Raw genomic sequence first — 16,208 nt, 5'->3', positions numbered from 1 at the left:
AATGTTTTCCCCTTCATTCTGTGAGGGTAGAGTAAATGTATCTGAGGTCCCTAATACTTTTTTTAATTTTCTGCTACCTCAGTGCAATGGCTGAATCACCATGGAAATGTGCAAATGTGGGTTTTGCATATGGGTTTTAAGCCTTGGGCATCAAGAAGTAATCATGCAAAAAAGGCTAGTCCAATTTCCCCCACCCATGCAATTTTGTGTCAGAGGAGAAATCAGATGAATATTTTCCCCTCTGAAGCCCCTTCATTTTTCAAATTCCTGGCAGACAACCTCAAAATTTTTACTGTTTTCTCCTTGTAAAGAGAGCTGTTTTTGTAAAGCTCCAAAGGAAGGAAGGGGTGGAGGTGGAGAAGACAACACCTATGCTTTGGTCTAATTTGGGACCTGAACAACAGGTCTTAACAGTCACAGAATTGAGCAAAGCTCTAATAAAACCCAGTTATCCAAACCCTAGGAGCTTCTGTGGAGGCAGATTCCAATGACTACTATTCAAAAGGCCAGGATTACCTCCCCTTGGAGTTCCTTATAGCATTTCCCTTTTTAATAATTCAAACATCAGGTAGCTAGCTTCCCCACCCCCTACTTCCTTCATCAACTTTATTTGGAATGTGATCTATGGGGATTACAAGAATAAAAATTTTTTTAAACTTTGTTATAAACAATGACTCTGGGAGAGCCAAAATGAGTGGCAAGGGTTCAGGGGGAAATTTAGAAAAGATAAATACAAAGAGAAAAAATATTCAAATTTACTTGTAAGTTGCCAGAGCCATATGTTATATGTATGTCAATCTGTGTATGGATATACATAAATTTTCCTCTGAATCCCTTCCTCTTTTCCTTCCCAGTGAGCCATTGTTTATTACAAGGGTTTTTTTTTAAAACATTTAAATTTTTTTACTTTTGTAATCTCTCTCTCTCTCTCTCTCTCTCTCTCTCTCTCTCTCTCTCTCTCTCTCTCTCCCCCTCTTCTCCCTCTCCCTCTCCCCCCCCCCCAGCAGAATGTCCAGACTGGGATTTTTTATCTGCTTTCTGGACATGACCTAGAAATCCCACTAGACTATCAAACATCCTAAAATTATTATCTTTTCCCCCAAATGTACTCTCAAAGACTGACATTCTCATCCTTTAAAAGGAGAGGAAGAAGGGGCTAAGATATTTCACGTAAGAGTCAAAAAGCTTTTTCAATGGAATGTAACAGGGAAAGGTGAGGGGGAATAAGTCAACCTTCACTCTCATCAGAAATGGCTCAGAAAGGAAATAACATATACTTAATAGGGTATAAAAATCTATTTTGCCTTAGAAAAAAATGAGAGGAAAGAGAAGGGGGGGAATTGGTGGGGGAGAGAAAGTGGGAGTAGGTGATGGAAGAGAGGGAAGGTTATGGATGAGGGTAGTCGGACCCAACACACTTCTGAACAGGGACAGGATGAATGGAGAGAAAGAATAGAATAAATGAGAGTGGGGAGGAATCTAGTGGAGGGGAATACGGCTGGTGATAGCAAAGATACTGAAGCAGCTTCTCTGGTGGCTGTGATGGGGAAGGCAACTCATCCCTGAGACAGCTGTGGGAATCTGAACACAGACCGAATTCTTCAGTACACTTTTTTTCCCCCTCTCACTATTCTTGAGGTTTCTCAGCTTTTTTGGGGGGGGCAGAGTTTATGATTACTCTCACAAGATTACTGTAATAATATAAAATAAAAAATGTACATAAAAAAACCCAGCTGGAGCTTAAAACCTCTAATGGAAATCTCTGCTGCTTCCCCACCACCATCCTGGCCCTTCTAAGGGCAGACTTGGTCTTTGTCAGCAGCTCCACACATGCTAGATGTTGGATTGTGTCAGTTGTCTTGGATCTCTCCCTTCCTGGAGCCTGATTGTAGTCTCCGTGCTTATCTAGATTGGGTTTGGGGTTTGTGTGTTGGTTTTGGTTTTCAGTTTTTTTTTCCTGTATTGCTCAGTGGTTATAGCTTTGAGGATATACTCAGGACTTGGTCCTCGGACTACATAAGCCTCAGTTGCTTTGTTTGAAAAACCTCCAGCTTCAGCTTTCCTTAGCAACTCAATATTGTTACAGTAGTATTTCAGATGGGTCAGGATGTGGAGAATGGGGGTTGGGAGTCGCAGATGAAGGCAGCGCTTCACCACTTAGGTTCCCTAACTACGGCCCCAGAAAAAAAGTTGTATTGACGCATTTTGTGATCACCAGTGGGTGGGCGGAGCTGCCATGGAGAAGTCTCCAGGCAGAAACTTCTAGTGTTTGAACTCTTAATTCAGCTTAGCAACAAAACAACAACAGTAGCCAGAGCTTGGAAGAGAGCTGGGGTCCAAAAGAACAGAAGAGAGGTCCCACCTCTTCCCTCTAATCAGATTGGGAAAGTCAAGCCCCAAAACTCTGGAAAAGTAGAAAGCTGAGTGTGGATGTTTGGAACTGAAATCAACTGAGTCAAAAGAGAGATTATTTGGGATTTAAAATAGATCCTGAAACAGAAGCTGCTGCCCAAAAAAGGGCAACAAAATGTTCCAAATGAAGAAAACGAGGTGAAAACTCACATCTGAAGACAGAACAGGGGTCCAAAAGCATGATTTTTACATTCTTACCAACCCCCATGACCATAGAGAGGAATGAGCAAAAAGCTTTCTTTTCCCCCTGCTTTCTGGATGCTAACTGACCTTAGACCTTCTTGGAGGGTGTGGTTAAAAAAGGTTTCACTCCCCGGGGCATGTGTCAGCATTCTCTGACCTTTTCCTTGAGGCAGGTAGACCAGAAGCAGCTAACCTGTCTGTGGGGAAGGCCTAGCTAGTGCTTCCCAGCAGACTGCACTTTACCCCCGAAGCTTTGGTCTTTCTCTTCCCAAGCATTGCTGCCAACAGCCTTTGGATCTCTCCTCCTTTCCCTGTCTCCCCCACCCCACCCCCAGACATTGGTGAGGCCGAACCCTACTGCTCAAGAATGGCCTGTTGTGGGGGACCGGAGGGGGAGCAGGTCTCAGACTTAAACTGAGGAACTGTGGATTCTCTCTTCTCTTTGTATCCCAAGGATGGAGGGGGGGGGGGTAGATTGTATTCTATAGAGGAAAAAAAATCTAGCCCTTTTAATTCACCTAAGGACATCTGGAAACTCCAGATGTCCAATCTTAGGGGATTGGAAAGAAAGAATTGTCTATTTAGAGGCAGGAAATGATAGCCCTAGTCAGCAGAGGCCTGAATTCAAATCTCTTCACTCTGGTCTCTGCAAGTTGAGTAAGATATGAGTAAATAAGATATGAATAAACCATTAAATCTCAGAAGGGAAGGATAGGAGGGAATGAGTATTTATACACCACCGACTCTGTCCCTGGCTGGCTTTTTATCCATTTTGATCTGACTGAAACAACCCTCTGGGCTCCAGGTGCCTCATCTGGAAAATGAAAGTAATACTGAAGCTTTGAACTGCTCATGCATTGAATATAAAAAGGCCCAGAGAAAGACTCCCAACTCACTGGGTGGATCTTCTATGACAGATTTTTGGGAGAACTGGACAAAATAGCCCAGGATGAGAAAGTGCCTATGCCACTGATGGCTACACCTTGGAGGAAATACATAGGGACAGGATTCTAAGAATCTTGAAGTGGTAAATAATACCTGTGGTAGCCACCTCTCAGGGTTGTTGTGAGAATAAAATATGATAATATATTTAGAGGACTTTGTAAACCTTAGAGAAATAGGCTCTCTATGCCACCCATAGCTAGGTGGGCAGCTAGGCAGTACCTGGACATGGTACTTCATTGATTGGGGTGCTTTTGTATACATATCATTCTCCTGATAGAAGTTCTGAAAGGGAAGAAAATAATTTTTGTCTTTGTTACCCCAGAACTGGGCAGCAAGGTGGCACTGTGGATAGAGCCCTGGACCTGGAGTCAGGAAGACCTGAGTTCAAATCTAGCCTCAGATTTACTAGCCATGTAACCCTGAGCAAGTCACTTAGCTCTGTTTACCTCAATTTCCTCAACAGTCAAATGAACCGAAAAAGGAAAAATAAAACAAAGAACTTCGGAAAACCCCAGGTAAGGTCACAAAGAGTTGTACTAAACAAAAACATCAGCTATTATTATTATTCCCCCCATATTCCTTTATCCTCTTAAATAAATCAGTGGAAGGAGTTTCCCACAGGTCAGAGAACTAGGCAGATGGGCTCATTAATTTTTACCTTCATTGAAAACTAGAACTAATTGGAGTAGTTGGTTACCTACATGAGGGTATTTTAGGTGCCCTAGGCTCTTCTGCCCTCTAAAATGACCTCCCTTGCTTACTAAAGGGGGTGGTGAGTGCTTTCCTTTCCCCTCCCCCATTATATTTTATGTTTACTTAATTGTATAAATTTTGTATCCCAATCACAATCTGAAGGTAAACTGGAGGGCTTGGCTTCTTTTTCTTGTTTTTGTCTTTAGATCCCTGCTGCTTACATAGTAACCTAGTATAAGTATAGGTATTTAAAAAATGTTTGTTGAATGATATCTGAAATCCTTTTCCATGAATACTCTCTCTTCCTTCCTTGCCCCCTGTGTCATTGCACTCTGGGTCAGCCTCCTCTTTTGTTTCCTTTATTGAGTCATCATCCTGTACCTGCCCACTAAGAGGGGACATGCCCTAAAGTCCAACTGGAGCACTTTCTCCACAGTCTCTGTGATCTCATCAACTCCTTTGGGGATCAATTCTTATTAGGCAGATAACTCCAAAATCTAAATATGTCACATTAATTTTTATCCTAACACTGGTCCTTCATTAACAACTGCACATCCATCACCTCAACCTGGATGAGCCATAAGCTTTTCAAACTCAAATTTCCCCCAAATCCAGGTTTTTACTTTTATTTTGTAATTTCTGTCCAGGGAACTGCCATTCTTCCAATTTCTGTAACTTCAAGAGTCATCCTTTACACTTACCCCTCTCTTACTCCTATATACAATCAAGTCATTTTTATTTTCTTCCACATCTCAAATCTGTCTCTCTAGTCACACAGGGAGTTGGCCGTAGTTCAAACCCTTATCACCTCATTTGGCATATCTCAGTAACCCCCTCCTGGTGTCCCCATTTTCAGTCTCTCCCCTCTCAAATCTCAAATCCAATTTTTAAAATATAGATCTGATAATATCACCCCTTCCTTATAAAAAAAACTCCCAGTTGCTTCTAAGATAACATAATATCCTCAAGCTGGCATTTAAAGCCCACCACAATCTGGCCCCTGAAAACCTTTTCCAAACTTAATCATAGGGCTTATTCTCCTTATTACACACTGTTCCTATCAAACTAATCTAATGGCCATTCCCTGTCCATAATATTTTGTCTTCTTCTGCCTCTAATCCTCACCTCTCAATCCCTAGATTCCTTCAGAGTCCAGCTTAAATATACCCACCTGCAATACCTGTCCTGATTCCACCAATTAGTATTATTTCCTCTTTAATTTACTTTACACTTACTGTTTTTGGAGTATGGACTGAAAGTGGGGAGAGACTAGAGTCAAGGAGACAAGTTAGGAATAACCTCTGTTGACAGGTAGAGGACTTGGTTAGATGCAGGAGATGTAAAGGTTGAAATGGTAGGATTAGCAATTGATTGGCCATGTAAAGTGAGGGTGAGTGAAGAATCAGGGTTAATGCCGAGGTTCTAAACCTGAGAGAGAGGCTGGAAGAATGGCAGTACCCTTTCAGAAATAAGAAAGTTAGGAAGAGAATGGATTTGGAGAGAAAAGATAAATTCTTTTTCAGATATGTTGAGTTCAAGGTGTCTCTGGGATGGCCAGTCAGCTCAAGGGAGAGACTTGATATATAGAAATGTGAGTCAACTGCCTTTCAGATATCTCACCTGAATATAATATATATCCAAAACTGAACTCATTATGTCCACCTATCCCCAAACCCTCTCTTTCTCCAAACTTGCCCGTTGCTGTTGAGGGTACCACCATCCTCCTAAGTCACCCAGTTCTACAAACTATGTGTTTTTCTTGATTTCTACCTCCCACCTTTTATATCCAGTTTGTTGCCAAGTCCTACAGTCTACCTTTATGATATCTCTTGTATATGCCCCCTTCCATCTTTGATGCTGCCACCACCCTAGTAAAAGCCTTTACCATGTCACACCTAGGCTTTTGGTGTTCCTGCCTCAGTCTTTTCCTATTCCTGTCCATCATCCAACTCAGTTATCAAAGTGTTTTTCTTAAAGCTCAGGTCTAACCACGTCACCCCTAATTCAATAAACTCTCTTGGGTCCCCATTACCTCTAGGATCAAATGCAGAATCTTCCGCTGGGTTTGTAATGCCCTTTATATCCAGGTCCCTATGCTTCCCTCCTCTTCATGCTGGCATACTGACTGTCCTTTTTACACTGGACCCTCTCCCTCTTCACCTTTGCCTCCTGACTTTTCTGGCTCCTTTCAAGTTCCAACTAAAATCTAGTCCTCTCCAAAGGGTCTTTCCTAGGGTCTTCCCTTTGACCCAGCCTCCCATTTACAGGGCCTATATTTTGTCTGTACTTAGTTGTTTGTATAGACTGTAAGCTCCCTGAGGGCAGGAACTGTTTTTGCCTGTCTTCAGCTCTTGTGTCCTAGTGTCTGGCCTAGAATAGATGCTCCAGAAATGCTTGTGGACTCAGCTCTAGGGGCATTTCCACAATATCCAAGTAAATAAAAGGTGGGGAGTAAAGAGAATAAAATTTCTAAATCTCTTGTAATATCTGAAAAGAGAATGAAAACAACAGCTGTATCATTCCCAAATCATCCCTACTCTAGCCTAGGTTCTTCAAGTGTGTGCGGTGCCATGAAAAGGTCTAAAAAAACAGTCATTTTTTTAAATTATTATTTTTAAGATGCTATCTCTTTGGCCTGGCAGATTTTAAGGCTGAATTGAGCAGAGTTAGCACAAGAGTGTAAGTGGGAGTATGGAATCTTATTGAACCGGCAGATCTGATTGTCAGGAAGTAGCTGCTCAGCAGCCCACATCTACCTCTCCCCAGCCATCTTTCCTTTTCTGAGGCCTTCCTCTCACCCACCATCCCCACAAAGAAAAACAAATGTAATGTCAAGCTATGCTTTTGACTGGAGCTTGTGTGGTTCACTCCCTGTGTTCAGGGTTAAGTTCTCCCGGGAAGAACAATCTCTCAGTGTTATCCCAAAGCTCTTTCGAGTGGCTGCAGGCTTGTTCTTTCCCTTCTAAGTTTCTGTGGGAGATTCAACTCCTGCTGTTCCCATCCTGGATCAAAAACCAGTTTGCTCTGGCTGCCCAGACCTCCCCACTGGCTGCATTCTTGCCCATGAGCTCATTGTTTTGGCTTCTGTGTTTGCTCCTATCCACAGCAGTGGCAAAGGGCCCAGCCAGGGCCCCCAACTAGCTGGGGCTGCATTCCTTTCAGGATTCCCCGCCCCCCCAACATCCTTCCTACCCACCCGCCCCATCACGTGGTCCTATGTGTTATGTATGTGTGTTTGTCAAAGCTTGCCTGGGACAAGGTGTACAGGGAAAGAGGAGCCAAGAGCCCAGACAAGGAAAAGAATGTTGAGTTTTATCTAGGTCCTGACTCCTGAGTGGTTCCTATTTTTTGTTGTTTTTGGTGGTTGTTGTTGTTCTGAAATAATCATCTTCCATCTGTCTTCTACTCCTACCCTTACTTCACTTCTGCTCTGTTGTATAACTCGGTCCTCTCATAGCAGGAACAAAGTCTTCCTCTTCTTCAACCTACACAACAGAGTCAGATTTACCCAGCCTCCAGTTTCTTTTTCTTTCTTGGTCTGCGGGGGAAAGAAACTTTCTCAGAATTTATTTGGTTTCTCTTCTAGAGGTGAGGTAGATCTCTTTTGGGCTTGGGAAGGGACAGGAAGAGTGTGAGTCTCAATGAACACTATTTTTTTTTTTTTGGTATTTTCATGGCAATGGGGTCTTAAGTGGCTTGCCCAAGGCCACACGCTAGGTAATCATTAAGTGTCTGAGGTCAGATTAAACTCAGGTCCTCCTGACTCCAAGGGCTGGTGCTCTAGCCACTGATGAATACTACTTTAAAAATCACTCATGCCCTCATTCTGTTGTGGCCATCTGGGCCATACAGTATAACCATGCAGCGCTGCAGAGGGGCTCTAGGTTCCTTATCTACAAACTGAGAGGGGTGGGACCTCAACCCTAGCTAGGGTGGCTCCCAGCTCTGAAGCTCTCATCCTTGACCTCTCCCTCCACCCACCCCTCCCTGGTGGAGAGTAAAGAAACAGCTGGGCAGCTGGGAAGGAACAGCTGTTAGGTTCCAGGCTTTGTGACTCCAGAGCATTGTTTGTTGACTTCCGTTCAGTCTCAAGGCTCAGGTGGGGAGCGAGCAGCTGATGAAGGGTGCTGGCCAGGAGAGAGCCCTCCCTCTGATTGGTGAGGGTTTGGATGCTTGCCTTGCCTGCTCTCAGGCAGCAAAGAGACTCAACCTCATGAGGTGGGCTGGGGCTGTGGGAGGTGACGTTTCATCTTTTCTCAGAAATCCCTGATGAGATGGAGACTAAGAAATACCACAGAGGAAGAAGGGAAATAGTGTTGAAATGACTTGTCTGAAATGAGCTTTTAGTTTTGCAAAGAGTTGCCTTCCTGGGGAAAGCGACTGAGAGGAAGAGTAGAAAACAAACTGTCAGTTCTTTTCCACAAAAGAAGAGCTTCCTCTCTCCCCTACCCACTCCCAAAGGCTCTCAGAGATCAGTGGATTTTTAGTTTGGAAGGAGGATAAAGGCTTTGGTGCTCTCTTTGGACCATCAAGGGGACATCAATGTTGTTTGCTGTCTCAGGAAGGGGCCGTTAGAGGTGGCTAGCTAAACTGCACTATGGATTGAACATTGGGCCTGGAGTCAGGAAAACCCAATTTCAAATTTGACCTCAGATACTAGCTGGGCCACTCTGGGCAAGTCACTTGAAAGCTCTCTCAGTCTCAAATTTCCTCCTCTGTACAGTAGAGATTAAATAATAGCCCCTACCTCCCAGGGTTATGAAGATAAAATTAAAATAATACTTGTTAAAAAAGCTTTGCAAGTCTTAAAAGGGCTCTGTAAATGCTAGCCATTAGTACTACAATAAAGAACCAATAATAATCACTTTAAAAAGTATTTCCTCTACAACAATCTGATGAGGTAAAATGTTCAGTTGTGTCCAAGTCTTCATGACCCCATTTGGCATTTTCTTGGCAAAAGAGACTGAAATAATTTGCCATTTTCTTCTCTAGCTCATTTTTACAGTTGACGAAAATAGGTTTAAATGACTTGCCCAGGGTCACACAGCTAAGAAGTATCTGAGGCTGGATTTGAACTCAAGCCTTTCTGACTCCAGACCCAGTGACCTATCCACTAGGCCACCTAGCTGCTCCATGAGATAGGTGGTCCAGATAGTTTTATCCTCATTTTTCAAATGAGGAAATTGAGGCTCAGAAAGATTGTGAGTTCCCTAGGACAGTACATGGAAGAGCAGAGATCCTGCAACAGGTCTTGTAACTCCCACATCAAGGTCTTCCTTGATTTCCTCATCTGTCAATAAATATAATAATGGATGTTTCCTACCCCAGAGGGTAGTTGGGAAGATCAAATGAAACAGCTGACTTAAAAGCACTATAGGAATAAAGCATTGTGAAGGGTCGTCCTTGGCCATTACTTTCCTACGCATAAATCATACAGAGAGAGCCTAACAGGAAGTATAGGAAGCTTATAAACCAGCTGAAGGACAATCAATAAGTCAGTCAATAAGACTGACTCTCTGATAGTCTGTAAGAGGACTCCACTTCCTTTTCTCTCACTCTCTTCTTAACCCTCTCTGAGCCAGCTTCTTCTTTTGTTTTTATTTTATTTAAGGCAATGGGTTTAAGTGGCTTGCCCAAGGTCACACAGCCAGGCAATTATTAAGTGTCTAAGGTTGGATTTGAACTCAGGTCTTCCTGACTTCAGGGCTGTTGGTCTATCTGATCCAGCTTCTAACCTTATTATTCTACTGAAACTGTTCTTTCCAAAGTTATTGATTTTCTAAAATTAATGTCAATCCAGGTCCTCACCATTTCATGCTTATACTAGTAGGTTACTAGTGGGTCTGCCTACTTCAAGTGTCTCCCCAATCTAACTGTTATCCCTCTTCTCAATGGGTGGCTTCCCATTGCCTCCCAGGATCAAATACCAATCCCCTCCTGCCTTTCCAGTCTTCTTACATCTTACTCCTTGATCTTGGGACACTGGTCTCCTGGCTGTTCTAGAAACAGGCCACTGCCATCTTTTAGCTTGGGGCAATCTTTCTGGCTTGGCCCCCATGCTTGGCATGCTTCCTCCCCACATTTCAACCCACTGGCTTCCTTTAAGTCACAACTACAAATCCTATCGTCTACAAGAAGTCTTTCCCAACTCCTCTAAATTCTAGTGCCTTGCCAGTGGTGATGTTGTTTTGGTCTTCCATAATGAAGGAAAAGAATCAACCAACCAACCCACCAACTAGTGACTCCCCTTTGTATATTATTTCCTATATCCTGTGGGTAGCTTGTTTGTTCATTTGGTTTGCTTGTCTCCCCATTAGAAGGGAAACTCCTTGAGGGCAGGGACTGTCTTTTTCCTCTTTATGCATCTCCAGCACTTACCCAGTAACTGTTACATAATAGGTTCTCAGGAAATGTTTATTGATTAATTCCTGACCTCTCTGTTGCCTTTGACTATGTTGATCACCCTCTTTGATTCTCTCCTCTCTAGATTTTTGGCACACCACTCTCTCCTAGTTCTCCTTCTGCCTATCAGGCTACTCCTCATTCTACTTACCTGGATATTCACACAAGTCCAGTCTCCTAACTTTGAGGTTTCCACAGACTTCTGTCCTGGACCCTCTCCTCTTCTCCCTCTAGAATGCTTCACTGGATCTTATCAGCTCTCTTGGGTTGAATCACCATCTCTGTACTAACGATTCTCCAATCCTGCCCTAACATTTCTTCTGGCCTACAGTCATATATCTCCAATTGCCTTGCAGACATCTTGAACTGGACATCTGCTGGATGTCTTAAACTTAACATATCCATCAGTGAATTCACTATCTTACCCTGAAACCCTCCCCCTTCTATATTACTTTGGAGGGTATTACCATACTCCTAGTCCTCCAGACTCCAAGGGTCATTCTTGATTGCTCCCTGTCTCTAGCTACCTTCCCCCTCCTTCCCATGTCCAATCTGTCACCAATCTGTGGATTTCATCTTTGCAGCATCTCTGGAATACACCCCTTCTTTCCTTTGATACAGTCACCCCTCTGAACTATTGCTAGAGCCTCTTGGTGGCTCTACTTCCTCTAGGTCCTTCCCCATTCCAGTTCATCTGCCATTCAGCTTCTTTAGTTTTTTTAAAACAGAAGTCTGACCACTTATCATCCCCTCGACCCCTAACTCAAGAAGCACCAGAGGCTCTTTCTCACCTCCAGTATCAACTACAAAATCCTCCCTTTGGTATTCATAACCTACCCAGCCCCATCCTTTCCAGTTTTTTTGCATCTGACTCCCCGAACACTGGCCTCCATGTTGTTCCTCCCATGAGACTTGACTCAGTCATTTTCTCTGGTGGTCTTCCATGCATGGAATGCTCTCCCTTCTCATCTTTGCTTCCTGGCTTCCCTCACTTCCTTCAGATCCCAACTAAAATCCCACTTTCTTTATGAAGCCTTTCTTAACCCCTCTTAATTTTAGGGTTTTTCCTGTCTTATTTCCTATTTATTCTACATATATATGTATATACATATACATATATATATATATATATATATATGTATATATATAATTTATGCATAGGTTGTTTTTTTGTCCCTACCCTCCTTAGATTGGGAGCTCCCTGTGGGCCCTGACTTGCTTTTGCCTTTTTTGTATACCCAGCCCTTGACATAGTACAGGTTTGCTTAGAACTTAATACTTATTTACTGATTGACCTTGTCTTCTGTCCTCATCCTCCTTGATCTCTCTGCAGCATTTGATAATGACATTACTTCGACTCTACACCCTTGGTTTCTCTCACACTGTACTTGCATCTATTAATATAATTATGGCATATTGGATGTTTTTGTTTTTAAGTGTGATTCTGTTAATAATTTCCTGTTGTTGTACCATTCTTGTCTCCCTGGCATAAATCTAGCTTGATCACAGTGAATAATTTTTGGGATAATTGCTAGGGCTTTTTTTTGGGGGGGGGGGTAGCAGCTAAATGGCTCAGTGGATAGAATGCTAGTCCTGGAGTAAGGAAGTCCTGAGTTCAAATTCAATCTCAAGTATTTACTAACTATGTGACCCTGGACAAGTCAATCTTTCTCTGCCTTAATATACTTTTTTTTTAGGTTTTTGCAAGGCAAATGGGGTTAAGTGGCTTGCCCAAGGCCACACAGCTAGGTAATTATTAAGTGTCTGAGACCCAATTTGAACCCAGGTACTCCTGACTCCAAGGCCGGTGCTTTATCCACTATGCCACCTACAAATCATTCCAGAATCTTCGCCAAGAAAAACTCCATGGATAGTATTTCTGTGTTATGGTCTATCAGTCATAAAGAGTAGGACATGCTGAACAAGAACAAGATCTTTTTTTTTTGGCCAAGATTTAGACAATTTTTGAATAGATACTAATAATATTGGGTTTTAGTTCTTTCCTTTCCTTTCCTTTCCTGGTTTAGGCATCAGGAGTATATTTGTCTCCTAGGAGAAATCACAGGTTCTGCTATCTGACCTTCTTTGGCTCTTTATCCTCTTCTTTCTTTTTAAAATGGGTATTCCCCAAAGATCTGTTATTGGTCTTCTTTTCTCTCAACACTTTCCTTTGGCCCATATACCCATTCTAATGGATTCAGTATTCTGTCTGGAGAGATGACTACCATTTTCAACTTCCCCAGAGCTTCATATAGTTCTTTTCAGGTCTCTGCTAGATAGATTCAACACTCTAGAACTAAATTTATATTACCTATAAAAATTGTCCCTTACTCCCAAATACTTTATACTTCCTTTTTTCTTATCTCCTTCCCTAAAGGTACTAAGTCCAACTATTTAAGTTTTTATTCGTACAATTCTTCTCACATCTATCTCTCTTGCCACTTCCAAAATCACTTCAATGCAGGCCCTTCTCTTTTCTCCTGTAGACTACTCACTGGTAGCAGCCTCCTCCCTGGTCTGGCCTCTGGTATGATCCACATCTAGTCTGAAGGTGTGGTCCAGTGGAAGGTTCACTGAATCTGGAGATCTGGGTTCAAATTCCAGCTTTGTTACTACCTGGGTGGCATTGGACAAGTGATAACTTCTTTGGGTTTAATTTCCTCATTGGTGTGATTCACTCTTCACACTGTTGCTCCAAGTAATCTTTTAATGCCATCATATTCTATATAACACTTCTTCATGAAAAAATCCTCAGTGGTTCCCTGCTATCAGTTAACTAAATAATAAACTCTTGATTTTATTATTTGAGACTCTCCTTACACTAGTCCATTTGCCTTTCGAGCCTTATACCACTCTTTAGTCAAATTGGACCAGTCATACTACCCTTTCAATTCTCCGTACCTTTGGCTAACACTACCTGTATCCACAGGCAATGGATAGAGAACTAGCCTTAGAGTCAGGAGGACTCAGACACTTGATTCTTACTAGCTGTGTGACCTTGGGCAAGTAATTTAATCCTGAATGCCTTGCATCTAGGGCCATCTCTAGTCGTCCTGTTTCATATCTGGACCCTGGACCCAGATGGCTCTGGAGGAGAAAAGTGAGACAGGTGACTTAGTACAGCATCCCCCTCACTTAAATCCAATTCATGTTACTTGTTATGGCATCACCTCCCTGATGTGATGATGGTCTTCAAAAATGAAGGACAGGACAGCTAGGTGGTGCAGTGGATAGAGCACCATCAGTGGAGTCAGGAGGATCTGAATTCAAATTTGACTTCAGACACTTAAAAATTACTTAGTGGTGTGACTTTGGTCACGCCCCATTTAACCCCATGGTCTTGCAAAAACCAAACAAAAAAAAAAGACAAAAATTCATCGAAGCCCTTTCTTCAAAGTGCAACCTGGGTTGCTTTTTCATCTACTTGGTAAAACCTTTACCCCCTTCTCCCATTTACCCATGAAAATGATCTTTCCTTCCTCAGATTTCTCATAGCCCTTTGCCTCACTTCTCCTTTGCACTTATTCCAAAACTTCATTAGCTATTTATGTATATGTCCTTCTCTCTACCTACTTTGTAAATTCCTCAATACCGAAGTATATGTTCTTTCTCTGTACTCTTAAAATTTTGCCCGAAGTGCCTCCTGTGTAGTAGGTGCTTAATTAATATTAACATTTGAATTGAATGGCAGTCATTTCTGTAACTAGAGTGGGGACAAATGAGACTTTCATAGCCAGGTAGATCAGAAGTTCAGCCAGATGGAAAAACATCTTGACCAAAGAAGGCTCTGTGTTGTTGCTATAGATTCTTTGCCATCTGGAGCCCCTTTGTAGAATGAGTGGAGTCCTAGAGGCAGAGCTGGGTCTGGCAAGGGGCTGGGGTTCCTGGCTCAATGCCCTTGTCTACCTCCAGAGTGAAAAAGGGAGTTCATTATGTGATAAAAGTGGCAGGCAATGAGTAGGCTACAAACCAGAGATGAAAAGAGGGAAGAAGGATGGCTAGGCCTGGGGCAGATTATCCCTGAAACCTTCCTGTCTGCCCAGAAAGTCTGGGAATAACATCTTCTTTGAAAAGACAAGTGATATGCCTGGGAACATTCCCTCCTCACCCAACCAGCTGAGACTGGAAACAGGCCCTCAGAGACCTAGTTTGTCCCTAGACTCTGTGTTTGAAACTGAGCCTCAACCCAAGGAAACAAAGAGCGCCATCTCTCAGACCATGGGTTGGTATGGGGCCTTGGCGGGTACAGACTGTGGGCTTTGTTAGAGGCTTCCCTTTGGGTAGACCCCCCAGAAGTCATCCCAGCATTCCTCAAACTTCTGAGGCTTCTTCTCCAGGCCAGTTTCTCTAGTCCAGGCAGACTGCCAGCCTGCCTTCAGCCCCTTCCCCCTGCTGGGGCTCTGGCTGGAGTGCTGGTTCATCCTTTCTGTTAGCAGCTGCCGTCAGGTCTCACTGTGACTTCATTGGAAATTCTTGCCCTCCCTTCCCTCTTTTGTGGTCTTCTCACTCCTCCAAGGCTAAAGAGGCTTGGGACTTGGAAGCAGGCTGCTTGCTCATCCTAAATATATAGTTTTTGAATTTAACCTCAGCTCTTTCTCGTACTGACACTCAGATTCAGGTGCTTGACCAAATCTCTCCGGTTCCTGGAAGTGATCTCTCTGGAAAGGGTGCTTTATTTAAAAGAAAAAACAAACAAAAAACACTTCTCACCACCTGCCAAGGACAGATTACCTCCCCTCCCCCCCTACTCCTTCACTTCACTCTTTGACCTCCTCCTCCCCACTTTCAAAGGGAGCAGCACCCGGGGGGAGCAGCAGTAGAGCTCCTCTCCAAACCCCTTTCAATCTGGGGAACTTCTCCTGGATGGGCCGAGAGGGAGGGTCCCCAGCATATTTGCCCCGTCTTAGTTTGCCCTTTCCAGTGCTGCTAAATGGAGAAGTATCAGTGACTAGTAAAACTAGTTGGGGGAGGAAAGAGAAGTGAAAGCTGATCTGGGGAGGGGAGGGGGGAAACGGAGCTTCCACTTACAGCTTGGGTTCAGATTCTGCCCTTTATTCTCCCACCCACGTTGATCTCGCTCTTTCTTCTGATTCAGGTAGACCCAGACCCCCCAGCCCTGGATATTTTGTGTGTAAACAAACCCCTTCTGGCCGGGCTGGCTGAAACTGAGGGAGCTGGAGCAGCCCCTGGAAGGTGCTTTTTGTTGTAGTTTTGTTTCTGGTGATTGGGGAAGAGATCAGATGTGAGTAAGGTTATGGGTAGGCCTTGAGTAGCTCCCCTCCCCCCTCCAGCTGTGGCCACCTGCTCTCCTGGGGTGCCCAGGGGCTGGGGGGTTCCCCCGGAAGCTAAGTTTAGCCCCAAGGCCCCTGCCCAGCTGGGTGTTTACCCTGTGGGGGGCGGGGAACGGGAATCCTTGCCCAGTTGGGCTCCTCCAGCCTCACCCCGACACCCCTCCTCCCCGGGGGACACAGCGGAAGTGCTCCTGGCCAGCTGGGGAGTGAACACCCAGCCCCAGGGCTGGGCTCGGCCTGGCCCATCAGGCGGCCCCCAGGGCAGCTTCCAAGGCAGCCCCC

This window comes from Macrotis lagotis, chromosome 5, assembly GCF_037893015.1.
Source record: "Macrotis lagotis isolate mMagLag1 chromosome 5, bilby.v1.9.chrom.fasta, whole genome shotgun sequence".
Classification (NCBI taxonomy): Eukaryota; Metazoa; Chordata; class Mammalia; order Peramelemorphia; family Peramelidae; genus Macrotis; species Macrotis lagotis.
The sequence above is the reverse complement of the archived record's forward strand: the minus strand, read 5'-3'. Positions refer to the sequence as shown.